Source organism: Mesoplodon mirus, assembly GCF_964341445.2.
Source record: "Mesoplodon mirus genome assembly, chromosome: 13".
NCBI lineage: Eukaryota > Metazoa > Chordata > Mammalia > Artiodactyla > Ziphiidae > Mesoplodon > Mesoplodon mirus.
Window position 1 is genome coordinate 66,572,239 of NC_138989.1, and position 10,435 is coordinate 66,582,673.

Sequence of the window (10,435 nt, forward strand, 5' to 3'; positions counted from 1 at the left end):
GCAAAGACACAGAGGGGTCAAATAACACGGATAGGATGGCAGGGTCTGCGTGTGTCTTGGCAGGGCTCATGCACAGGGGCACGGGTGTATCCCCACAAACAAGAGGTACTGGGAGATGAAGATGAGGAGGCAGGCAGGGCCCAGGTCAAGGGTGGACTTGTGCATCAATTTCAGCATTTCAGAAAGGGAGCCTTGAGACCCACCATGATCACTGCGCTCACTCCTGACCATCCCGTCCTTGCCTCCCCTATTTGGCTGCCCTCAAGTCAGCTGAATCACAGTTCTGATTCTACCTTTTTTTTTTTTTTTTTTTTTTTTTTGCGGTACACGGGCCTCTCACTGTTGTGGCCCCTCCTGTTGCGGAGCACAGGCTCCGGAGGCGCAGGCTCAGCGGCCATGGCTCACGGGCCCAGCCGCTCCGCGGCATGTGGGATCTTCCCAGACCGGGGCACGAACCCGTGTCCCCTGCATCGGCAGGCGGACTCCCAACCACTGCGCCACCAGGGAAGCCCTGATTCTACTTTTGTAAACAATAACAAGTGTGAGTCAAAAGATACGAAGAAGAATGCTGTTACCACACCCAAAGGTGCCATGGATGGCAGTGAGTCAGGCTAGAGTGGAAGGAGCAGGACAACAGCTGGGCAAGATGCATGGAGCATAATGGATGGTGGGGAGATCTGGACCCAGACAAACAATGGGGTGGATAGTGCAGAAATGCATTGTGGGGAGGGGAGAAGGGAGGTGAACAGCTGGGTCCAGGCATTGAGGTTAAAGACATGGTGTAAGGACCCATGCTGGGTACAAGGGAAAAGGCAGAGGGGAAAGTCTGGGCTAGTGAAGGTCCTGGGAGTAGTTTCACTGGGATGTGGTGAAGGGGATTAGAGCCACTCAACTGCTGAATGTGCACAACTGCTAAGCTCTGGCGGGCCGAGCTTTGCTGCTCCAGGCGCTGGCGTGGCGCAGGCACACATGGGCTGGCGTGATTGTGCTGCTGTGAGTGTGGCCGGGAGCCCTCATCTGCACTTCAGACTCCTGAGTCACCTTGTCTCTCAAACATCAGTAGCAACTGGGAGGGTAAATGTGCTGTGCTTGGGTTTGTTGCCTCTCCTACAATAGTATTACAACACATGGTGAGAGATTCCTGGTGTAATTTGACCATTTTCTAGATTATCCAGGAAGTTTATCTGGAGGTTTGGGGGATATAGTAAATCCTAAGAGTGCTCTGATGATTTCTGATAAATCTTTGAGGCAAAGATTGAAAATCTTCCAATTTATTATAAGCACCTTTGAAATGCATGAGTTATTATTAATTTAGATTTAAATAAGGCTTACACAAGATTTGTAAATGTACCTGTTATACAGAACGTACTTCAGTATGTTTGGTTGCATCCATGCAGACAGAAGTTTTCCAGAGCATGGAAATTACCTCATCATACAGACTTGGACATCAAAATGACAGTTAATAAAATGAAATTCTAACCGAGTTTTCCTTTTCATTGCTAAGTTTTTCTTAAGGAGAAGAACTTTCAGAAGGTAAGCAAGAAAAACACCTTAGTTCCAGGAAATTAGAACATATTCAGCAAAATGAACACACTGATATAAATGATACCCAAACAGTCTTTTCTGGGTTTCCTGTGCCCTGTTATTAGAGATCTGATTGGCAGCTATTTCCACAATTAATTGATTCTGGAAAATGTGACAAGATTTACTCTTCTCTATCTCAAGAATCGGACAACTGCCCACTTTGTAAATATCAATATAATAATATCCTTTCAGTGCTTTGGGAAAAGTGTCTATCAAATAAAAGATACAGTTATGTAACATTACAGTACCCGATTTCAAATATTTATATATAAATATTGGTGCCTGTTCTAAGAAATATTTTACCAAATTCACAAAGTATGTCAATATATGAATGCTGTAATCTAACTGTATGTCCTGGCTGCCTTCTGCTTGCCCCTCAGTAACCACTCTCCATGGTCTTCCATCCAGCCCTGGACCCAGGGGGCCTGACCTATACAGACTACTTCAAGAGTGTCCTTTGCTTTCTGACTTCAGGTTGGATGTAGCCAATGGGACTGGGAAGATCCACAGGTGGGAGGACAGTAGAGGCAGGTACTTATTCTCCCAGCTTCCTTCCTGCTATGTTCCTGACAGGTGTGCTCTGAACCTAACCAGAGGCCACAGCTCCTGCCTGGTGGCACCTCCATAGAACTGTCTCCCCATGGTCACGTGACCGTTAGTATTCGTGCTTAGAGGTAATAACTGGTCCTTGAGTTTGTGAACGCCAGGGAAACTCGCCATCACTTGTTACCTTCTGTAATCTCTGCCTACACACTGTGGGTAGCTTTTTAATTAAATTCTCCTCCAATTATCCCTTTTGAGTTTTCAGTCTGATTCTTGCCAAGGTATTGAATGATACAATGTAGTTATTCTCTTCCTCTGTGTGAACTAAGCATATGCCCAAAAAAGTGCTAAAACACAACCTCTAATTGTGAAAAACTGGAGAAATTGTGTATTACAAATGTACTCTATTAATATTCCTCTCTTCTTCCTTTTAAGTATTGATAGAAACCAATGCTCCAATTTCCAGGCAGCTCTGAGTCTCTCTTGAAGTCAGGTCACCCACAGCCTGCCAGGATTCAAGGGATTATTCATACATTGCTAATGTTTGCGTTGGACATTTTATACCCCTGTATGCAGCAACCATTCTCTAGAATATGTGAATGAGAAAGAGGATGGATTTTCTTATTACTGAAAAATTATTAAGTAATTTCTTTCATTTGTGCCCTTGTCCCTTCCTCTAAATAGGCAGCTGATCCTCTCATCTTATCCTACTATTACATATACACATTCTGTCACATTAAAATGCTAGAATCTAGGGATTTCTCTGGTGGTCCAGTGGTTAAGACTGTACTTCCACTGCAGGGGGCATGGGTTCGATCCCTGGTCTGGGAACCAAGATCCCGCATGCCACAGGGAGCGGCTGAAAAAAAAAAATTAAAAAAAAATTTTTAAATTCTAGACTCTAGAAGCCAGAGATATAAAAGATTAGCCTCCCAGTCTCAGTTGGAGACTGCCAACCTTGCTATGGACTGAATTGTGTCCCCTGAAAATTCATATACTGAAGCCCTAACCCAACATTGTGACTATTTGGAGATATGACTTTTAGGAGTCAATTAAGGTTAAATGAAATCATAAGGCTGGGGAGCTTAATTCGATAGGATTGGTGGCCTTTATAAGAAGAGGATGAGATGTCTCTCTCTCTCTCTCTCTCCCTCTCTCCCCATCCCCGCCCTACCCCAACCCAACCACTCCTGCCACCGGAGGACACAAGGAGAAGGTGGTTGTCTACAAGCCAGGAAGTGGGTTCTCATCAGGAAGCGAATCAGCTGGCACCTTGATCTTGGACTTCCCAGCCTCCAGAACTGTGAGAAGTAAATGTCTGTTGTTTAAGACACTGAGACTATAAATTTTGTTAAAGAAGCTCAAGCTAAGACCGTGAATGCTTTATTTATGTGTATTGAAAATGCAGGGACAAAAATCCTATCACAGCAGTAACAGTGGATATAACCACTGCTAGCCTACTTGACATATTTGCTTCCAGTCCAAACCCCACCCTCACCCCGTTTAAAGAAAGCCCATACTGGTTTACTTTTTCATTAAAATGACAGATGCTTACATATAAAGATTTAAAGAGTACATCAAAAGGCAAAAGTGAAAATTAAAATGCTACACAAAGGGCAAAATCTGTGAACCACTACTCTGGGTGCTGGGTGGGGTCTTCGTGGCTGGCCCCTCCCAGCATGGACCCTCTGCCCTTGAATGAGCTGGAGGGAGGGCCGTTGGGGCCCTAGTAGTCTCAGCCTGCCAAGCCTGGGGTGGAGCCTCTTTGTAGGGAGGGGCTGCGTAGAGGAAGGGGATCCCCCGACTTTTTGGTCGCTCTCACCAGAAATTCAGCCTTTTCAACTCAGAGTTGGAGGGAATGAGCAATACTGGTGGCTTGCCCTGCTGGTGAGATACTGTGTTCCCTAATAGAAACCCGAGGGGAGAGCGATCCCCACTGTCTTCTTGGCCACAACTGCCTGGATTAGAGCTTCCATCAAGCCGAGCTGGAGTTGGAAAGACAGGAAGGAGGTGGTGGATCAAGGCCCACAGACTTTCACTGGTCTTAACTAAGTTTTAGTAGCCTTTATGAATAAATATTTCTTAATTTTCTGTATGCCCTTCAGACAACTTCCAGACATTTTAAATGGCTTTTTTCCCCTTCAGAGTCTACACTAGTTATGTTTGTTCTGCTGGGGGGGCTCCCCACATTGCCATCCCAGAAGTGAAACCCTCACATATTTTATAATTTCACTTGAGACTCCTTTTTTCACCCATGTGTTGCTGAGAAGTTTGTTGTTTAATTTTGAAATATTTGAGGATTTTCCAGCTACCTTTTTACTATTGATTTCCATTTTAATTCCATTGTTGTCTGAAAACATACTATGTATTATTTCTATTCTTTTAAATTAGTTAAGGTATATTTTATGGCCCAGAATGTGGTCTCTCTTGGTGAATGGTCCATTCAAGCTTGAAAAGGATGTGTATTCTGCTGTTGTTTGATGGAGTATTCTATAAGTGCTAATTAGATCAAATTGATAGTGTTGTTCAGTTAAACTATATCCTTAATGCTTTCTGCCTGCTTGATCTGTTGGTTATTTGACAGAGGGTTTTGGAGTCTCCAACTGTGAGAGTGGATTTGTCTATTTTACCTTTCATTTCTATCAGTTTTTGCCTCATGTATTTTGATGCTGTTGTTAGGTGCATGCATGTTTAGGACTGTATGTCTTTTTAGAGAATGACCCCTCTGTTATTATGTAGTGTCTCTGTTTATTTCTGATAATTTTTCTTGGTCTGAAGTCTACTTTGTCCAAAATTAATATAGCTATTTCAGTTTTCTTTTGATTAGTGTTATCATGGTCTATCTTTACCTCTCTCCTTACTTTTAATCTATTAGATTCTTTATATATAAAGTGGGTTTCTTTTCTTTTCTTTTTTTTTTTTTTTTTTTGCGGTATGCGGGCCTCTCACTGTTGTGGCCTCTCCCGTTGCGGAGCACAGGCTCCGGATGCGCAGGCTCAGCAGCCATGGCTCACGGGCCCAGCCGCTCTGCGGCATGTGGGATCTTCCGGGACCGGGGCACGAACCCGTATCCCCTGCATCGGCAGGCGGACTCTCAACCACTGCGCCACCAGGGAGGCCCTAAAGTGGGTTTCTTATAGACAACATATAGTTGGGTCCTGTGTGTGTGTGTTTATTTTTTCTAAATCCAGCCTGACAATCTCTATCTTTTAATTGGTGTAATTAGACCCATTCACATTTAAAGTGATTATTGGTATATTTGGATTAATACCAACAATGTTTGTAACTTTTTTTTTTTTTTTTTTCGTGGTACGCGGGCTTCTCACTGCTGTGGCCTCTCCCGTTGCGGAGCACAGGCTCCGGATGCGCAGGCTCAGCGGCCATGGCGCACGGACCCAGCCGCTCCGCGGCATGTGGGATCCTCCCAAACCGGGGCACGAAGCCGTGTCCCCTGCATCGGCAGACGGACTCTCAACCACTGCGCCATCAGGGAAGCCCTGTAACTATTTTCTATTTGTCACCAGAGGCTTATTTTCTTAACTTCTCTGGTTTTAGTTGAGCATTCTTTATTAGTAAACAATTATTCTTCTTTTAAAAAATTTTGGAGAATTCCCTGGTGGTCCAATGGTTAGGACTTGGCACTTTCGCTGCCATGGTGCAGATTCAGTCCCTGGTTGGGGAACTAAGATCCCGCAAGCTGAGCAGTACGGCCATATACAAGTGGTTTCCCTAGATTTTGCAATATACAATAATATTTCTGAAGTACATATATATCACAATATGGCAAAATATTAACATTTGAAGAATTTAAGTGAAGGATATATGACTGTTTGTTGCTCGTTTCGATTTTTATGTATGTCTGAAATTTTTCAAAATAAAAAGTTAAGTGCAGTTATCTGAGGCACCCTGATATTTTCCCTTCTTGTAGCCAATTTGCTTTTTACCTTAATGCTTAAAGAACTCTTTATCTTTAAAGTTGAAAAACTTAACTTGAATATTTCTAGTTGTAGAGTATCTCTTAGTAAAATTTCCTGGAATGCAATCTAGAGGCTCAATGTTTCCTCCCCCCACCCAGGTAATCACCTTTATTACATCTTTTGGATTCTTCTGGCCCATTTTTGGTGTACTTTACATTTCAGACACCAGTTATCCTCATGTTGGATCATTTCTATCTTCTGTTTCTGTGAGCTTCTCTGTATTTACTTTACTTTCTTTCTTTTCTTTTTCAACTGCATGTACTGTAATCATCTTAAACTTCTCTTTTAACTTGATTTTCAATGGTGTCTTTTCTATTTCTTGCTATTTGTACTTCAGCATACTAGTTCTATAATGGTATTGTTTGGACTCTCAATTTATATTTTTAAGTCTAATGCTCTCCTTACATCTTTTTCTTTAGTTTCTGTTTATTCTCTTTTCTATGAGGTGTTATTTTTAATTAATTAATATATATACAATTCATATGGATATAAAATTTCTTCCATTCCTTTAAATATGTATTCCTGTAGGTCATTTTCTTTATCAGTCTTTGCATGGTTTCTTCTTTCCTTGCCTTCCTTTCTCCCTTTTTTCTTTCATTGTAAGACACCCTAAACCGATGTTCTGCTTTTCACAATATCAAGTAATAGTCCATTGCTTTGGGGAATAGCTCAAACTTTGGATCATTTTCCAATGGGAAACTAGACTCAGTTAGAGAGAGAGCCATGGCCGAGAAAAGGGAAAAAGAAAGACTATCCCTCAGGTGGTAATCTTCAGATCTCCTTCAATTCTCAGATATGTAGGTTCTCCAATATGATTTCCGGGGTGGTGGTGTCGTTAGGAGCCAGGCCATGCTCTGCTTCTCCTCTCTGCTCCAGAATCTTGTTTCCCTCCTTGACATCAGTTTTAACTGTTTATTCCCTTACATTATCTCTCTTTCTTTGTCGACAGTTATTAGTGATTTTTGGGAAAGGGTTTTTTTTTTTTAAAAAAGTTACTTGAGGTACATTTGTTAAGAAGTAAGGAAAGGAAAATACATGGGACAATCTTAGTTCTCTTTTCTAACTTAAAAGTCTATTATCCTTACCTAGTCATATTTATATTTAAAAAGCAAGTTACAGGAAGAGAGAAAGTGTTTTTGAAGAAAAAAATGTCTGATGCTTTGAGCTGGATGTGATCTCAGAAGTGGTTCATTTCTCAAGTTCACAGAGCCAGTTAATGACTGAGCTGGGACTATGAAAAGGTCTCCTGATGGTTTTGTTTTGCATCTTCCTCTGTCTTACTATTGGGTGGAATTTTTAGATGAGAGAGAGAGAGAGGGAAGTTTTCATGCTGGGGACTTTCCTTTCCTGCCTCTAATCATATTACATACCTCTGGGCCTTTGTTAAGAGCAGCCTGCTGGCACAGAAATTGCAGCTTGACTATAAAACTAAAAAATTATACATAAGATAAAGACTCAGTAAAGTTAAGAAAGACCACTGGGGGAAAGTGTAAGCTTTTTTCTTTTTCCTCTCCTCTCTGGTTTAAAAGAAACTCCCCTATAAATCACTTTAGGGTATGAAACATTGTAAAAGTGACAAGTTTTGATTTTCTGGGATGACCTCAGCTACTATGACAGCTAATGAGAATTGAGAAATAGTCCCTGTGGGATATGTATTACAAGCACATGCTTTGGATTTTAATTTTGTCATCTAGAAAATGGCTTTTAAAAACAAGGCAAAAGGGAATTCCCTGGTGGTCCAGAGGTTTGGACTTGGTGCTTTCATTGCCATGGCCTGGGTTCAATCCTTGGTTGGGGAACTAGGATCCTGCATGCCACGCAGGGCAAAAATAAATAAATAAATAAATAAAACAAGCTAAAGGAGAGTATTTTAATAGGTAAATGTAAAAACATAATCTGTCTGGATGTTATAACTCCCTAAAAGGTCAGACTTATCCTGCATGATCAGTGAGGCATCTCAGAAAGGAAGACCCATCAGCACTAGAGAGCTATGAACCTGTCCCCAAACTTATTGGACCCACTGGTCACTAGCCATCGGTCAAAACCAGAGGAATAAATATTTCCCAAGTTGCCTAGAAATGCAGAGGCCTGTTGCTTAACGAGATCTTTGATCTTTAGTCTACAGTGAAAGTTTAGCGACATCCAGAGGTTAAGCTTGACATTTAGCTGCAAGAGAAAGACAAAGAGAAGTACAAAAAGTACGAATAAAGTCTTTTCTGTCACAGTCAATTGGGTATCAAAAACTTCAAATTTATAGGTAATCTAAAATTGCTCATGTGGTGATATGTCATGAGGGAATTAAATGATGATGGAAGTCTATAGGTTCAGAAACACAAAACATGGGAGCAAATGACCCCTTTCTCCTGGGGAGGCAGCAGAGCATCATGGTAAAGAGGACAGTTCTGAGGTCAGGGATCCACTTTGCCATTTATTGACTTCCTCATCTGTAAAGTGCAGATCATAATTTAAGTATTCATAAATTTATTACAAAGTTTAAACAGGATAATTTATGTAAAATGCCTGAATTAGAATAAGTACCCAATAAATTTTAATTGATGTTATTGTTATTACTATTTTTCTCTGAAGACTAGAGTTCACATTACTTTTGCTCATATTTCTTGCAAGGAACAGTCCAGCAGTTTCTTATATCTTGCTCTTTTCATTTTTTTCCCTCTTGTCATATGACTGTCCAGAGGTACTTCAACAGGAAAGGGAAGATAGGTGCAGGTCAGGACATTGCTATCCTGGAAGAAATAAATTATTGAGATTCCAAACACAAATAACTTTCTCTCAACCAACCATCTCAGCTTGAAAAAGAATGAAAAAAGAATCTTCTTGACATAATGAAAGAGATGGAGATGAGAATGGATGAATATATAAAGGATTCAGAACTTGACAATATCAGTATCATAAGTAAAATCCTTCTCAGAACACTATGAAATTGAATAATGAATTGTAGCAATGGTTCTGGAATTTTTCTAAGGAATTACATCAGCAATACAATCATTCCAATGCAGAATAGCTCTCTTTCCTACTTGTAATTTGGGGATGACAATGGAACATAGCTTCTCTGTGGGAAGAGATGGGATACCAATAAATTTTAATTCCCCATAACATAATTTCTGTGAGGCAAGTTGTCTCCTTCACCTTGAATGAGTCATAACCCCGAAGAAGACAGGTTTTTGTTTTGTTTTTACTTCTCCCTGTCCCCATTGTCTCATAAAAGCAGCTAGATTTTCCTGAGAAACTACCTGTGTCCTACTCTCAGACTTTGTGTTTTGGGTAGGGCTGTCCTGGCTTCCAGCTCCAGGCTACCTAGCGAATCAGACCATTTCACCCCTCCAAATTAGACTGATTGATTCAGAGTGGGCAGATGACCCAAGTCAGGCTGATGAGATTCCATCCTGGGGTTTTTGCTAGATCTCTTAGGAAAGCAAGAACTGCTAACCCATTGAGGTATAAGTCTGGAGGTACCCCAGGTCACCATAGGGAAAAGGCCGCCTGAGAATGGAACCAACAGGGAGGAACGCACAACTGAGAGATGGAGATGTCTTCCTAATAGTATTCTTGAGTACCTGGGTTCAGCTGTAACTGAACACACACACACACACACACACACACTTTATAGTTTTATACGCCATATAAAGTCTTTTTCCTTGCTTAAGTCAGTTTGGATAGAGTTTCTGTCATTGCAACTGAAGGAGTCCTGCCAAGTAAACCAGTCCCAGAAGGAAATAAGAAGTAGGCAGTGATCCAACTGCTCATTTCTATATTTTTTCCTCATTTCCCCCCTCTCGTCTTGTATTCAGTGCCTTTACGCTCTATTCTTCTTGTTTATTTTCTCAGGGGAAGTAATCTGATAATGTTTGTCTTTGATGCTGCAGGGTGAATTTCTCTTATTATGTTATTTTTCATAGAATGTTGACATTTTAAGCCTTACACTTAGTCCTACAATGAAAGGCTTTGTTCCTGCTAAAAGAATTTAGCTCTAAATAAGTAGGCCTTTTGCAATTAAAAGAGATTTAAGAAATGTATCAACCAAACAACAATGTGTAAATATTGTTTGGATTCTAATTCAAACAAATCAACACTTACAGAGTGTCTGAATTCACTGATTTGAGGTACGGCTTAGACACTGGAATTTGTAAAAGCTGCCCTGGTGATTCTAATGTGTAGCCAATTTGGAGGCCCAGTTTAAACTCGCGATTTGATCCCCCGAGCGCTTGGCCCTGGCTGCTGGACGGTCAGGATTGGGTGACCGACTGAAATCACCCGTTACGGCACGGAGTAGGAGGGGCATTTGTCCCGGCAGCCTTTCGCGCCCGAGCCAA